The following is a 3,292-nucleotide window of genomic DNA, read 5'->3' as shown; positions in this document are numbered from 1 at the left end:
AACATCCATTCATAGCATACAACAATCATACAATCCAATCACATCATCATAATAAAGCATTTCATAATTCATAGCGCAAAACATCATACCACTTCCATTCATACAAACAATCTTACCATTCACAGCATAAACAAGCAAAATTCTATCTAACTTCCTTACCTCAGGTCCAAGCTAAGTAAAACGACAACTTCTGAACGAGCTTATACCATAATAAAATAACATTCCTTAGCATCACATAAACTCTATTTTGCCCACTTATATAACCCATGTGTGCATGGGCATGCACACATGGTGAAAGTTATTCACAACACACTACAAGAAAAAACAGTATTCATAACACTTAAAAACTGCTAACCAGGAGTATTGACAATGCTTCTAAAAACACTAACATAGCTCCTGTTATTAAAATTCATGTCTTTTCTATAACAGTATTCGAATGTTATGTTCGATGTTATCTTAAACTATTCAATAACACATTTTTAGTTGCTATAATATTCAAATAATAACATTTAGTTAGAGTATTTGGTTATAAACTTGGAGTTTAATCTTATACTTTATGCATAACACTTTCCAACTGTTAAGAAAATTGTTATATTTGATCATTTTACAACTTTTCAATTCATTCTATTATATATATCATAACTTTTTGTCCCAATTATAATATATTATACAAAACAACCATAATTATTGTAAATTCTCCAAGTAATAACATTTTGTTATTTTGTAGTATGCATTTTTAATTGTTGTAAAAAGTTTTTATTATTGTATTTTAATTAAAAAAAAATCACAATTGATCATAAGTGTAATATTAAATAGATCAAAAAATTTAAAATATTCAATATATATGATAAACCATGAGTATTTTTACATTTGAAGACGAACTACTTCAAACCATGACACCGTCCACTTCAAAAGTTCTTAGTTATAACTTGAGTTTGAAAGCATACATAATAAAATTCTATAGTCTTGCACATCTTTTGCTTCAAAAGTAAAATTCAGAAACATAACAAAATACACAAAAAGTAAACCATGAAGCTTGCTCCACCCTCCAATTCATCATCCATTCCATTGTGCACTTGTCTTTGTTGTGAGGTTGATTTGCTTAGCTACACAAGAGTTTAAATAATTAATACTTAAACTTAGAGGTAATAGTAAACTAAAAGAGTACAAAAGGAAAGAAAGTTAATAACCTCATTACGACTTTATAAACTGGCCATGCAATTACACTAACTACAACACATAGGCATGAAAGATTGAAGATTTATGCTTGGTAAAATACTCATTAGAAAAGTTAGCTCAAACACTTTATGATTATGAAATGAAAATGCAAATGATACACCAACCAAATATATAAATATATATATATATACATACAATAGAATGACTAATTTATTAAGAAAACCCAATAGCATAGATACATGAACTAGAATTAGATCAAATATAAAGTTCCAAATAACAAGAGCAATGAATTTGCCATTTTTATTGTAGATTTCACCACTGGACAATTAAAGGTTTCTCAAAATCCTGTAGACCTAGTTTCCATAAGCTAATCAACACCAACAATTCAAACAAATCAAACAACACACAGGTTTTCATCCATATATCACTGCAGCACACATAATTCTCAGAACCTACTTCACTAAGACCTGCAAGTTTTCAACATTTTGTTATCACCGCAGAACACGGAATTCCCAGAACCTACTTCACTACGGGTGAATATCTAAGATATTCAAACTCCACTAAAGTTATACAAATTCTATTCAAAATTATAAAAGATTGAAAATTAAAAAATAAATAAATCAAATATAACATACCTCTTGCAATTAGCTACCAATCCAATGCTTTACAAGAATCACTAAGGCATTTATAAATCATAAACACATTATAAAGACTATCACTCAATAATATTCCTTAAACAAAATATAAATTTAAAGCAACTGGATCCTAACAAAAAAAAAAAACAGTGGAATATAGTAACCCCTTGAGCCAATTTTGTGTCCTCCAGTTTCCAGCTTAGCTCCACTTTCTTTTCCAGATCTTATGTAACTCAGGACCTTGTTAAATTGTTCTGGGTCAATCCGAAACATTAATAGAGCATTAATCAATAACAGAACATACAACTAGTTGATTAATGGAAAACCTTAAAAGTGGCATGTGACAATTGAATATTCGTTCTGAATCCAAAAATCAAAATGCAACCTGGGCTTCCTATAGTGTTCAAATGAGTAGTAACATAGAGCTAAAAACTAATGAAAAACCAGATAATCTCATAAATATTGCTATAAAACAGAACGGCTACTGATTTACCTGTGGGCCTTGTTCAATGCCTGCCTTGAATGGATCCCCAACAACACGTTTCATTGCACGTGCCTTCGCTTTTTCAACAAACTTGTCATACACATGCTCATGGACATAAGTTCTTGAACCAACACAACAGCATTGTCCCTGCAAAAGAGAAGGGATTGGTTTTCAACAATGATTTTTTTTTTCTTGTTTAGAAAAAAAAAAGTCATACTTGATTAAATGCAACAGTCTTTGTCGCAAATCTATTCCTAATTTCATAGCATTAGGGCCAAGAGAAACATGGTGACAAAAAAAATGATAAGTAACAGACCATAAACTTCCCATAACAACACACCTATAAAACATAAGAGAGAATAAAGCTGACAACAAATAGAACCACATCAGAGCAAAAACAGGAATAACAAAACTTAAGAAAATGTAGGCTCCATAGAGAAGACTCAAAAGAAATGTGAATGTATATATATAACAATTACTTCTCAAAATTTCAGATATCTCTTTTTCATGGAATCAAATACTAACTTTATTTCATGGAAATACAAAGCCATACTCATCAAATTCAAATATCAGAAAAGGCATTGCATAATAGAATAGTACCAATGCAAATGCACAAATCATAGACAAAGCATTCATATATATAATTAGATGCCAATTTTCTTAGGCTCCTAGTCTTTGGGAGGTATCCCCTTTGTAGCTACCATTTTAGCTTTAGAGTTAAAAGACTTAAGTAAAAAGAAATTTAGTAGTGCCATTTTTCAAGGGTTAAAAGCATCAGCACATGTGATCAATAATTATATTTACACTCATAATGATATTTTGAAAGATTAAAACAGAATCCATTGAAATTGTACTATAGTCATTTGAGTATATAAAATAACAAAAATACTAATAATATAGAAGAATACAAAACAGAAAACAAAACTAGTTGCATATCTTCTTGATATGTACTGGTTTTGGTTAACCAGTCTTATTTAGATGCTCTTGTCAAAAA

The 3,292-nt window shown here is 29.8% G+C and overlaps 1 long non-coding RNA gene across 1 annotated transcript; it reads right to left on the bottom strand.

Annotated features, from left to right (window-relative positions):
- Positions 1–825: 825 nt before the first annotated feature.
- On the bottom strand, positions 826–2,439 carry LOC133833823 (uncharacterized). The gene is made up of 2 exons (XR_009893149.1): positions 2,308–2,439; positions 826–1,106 (listed from the first exon to the last, which is right to left on the bottom strand). It is a non-coding gene; the product is annotated as an uncharacterized LOC133833823 (long non-coding RNA).
- Positions 2,440–3,292: the final 853 nt, after the last annotated feature.

The sequence above is a fragment of the Humulus lupulus genome, chromosome 5, assembly GCF_963169125.1.
Source record: "Humulus lupulus chromosome 5, drHumLupu1.1, whole genome shotgun sequence".
In the NCBI taxonomy this organism is placed as follows: Eukaryota; Viridiplantae; Streptophyta; class Magnoliopsida; order Rosales; family Cannabaceae; genus Humulus; species Humulus lupulus.
This window is presented reverse-complemented; position numbering and strand designations above follow the sequence as displayed.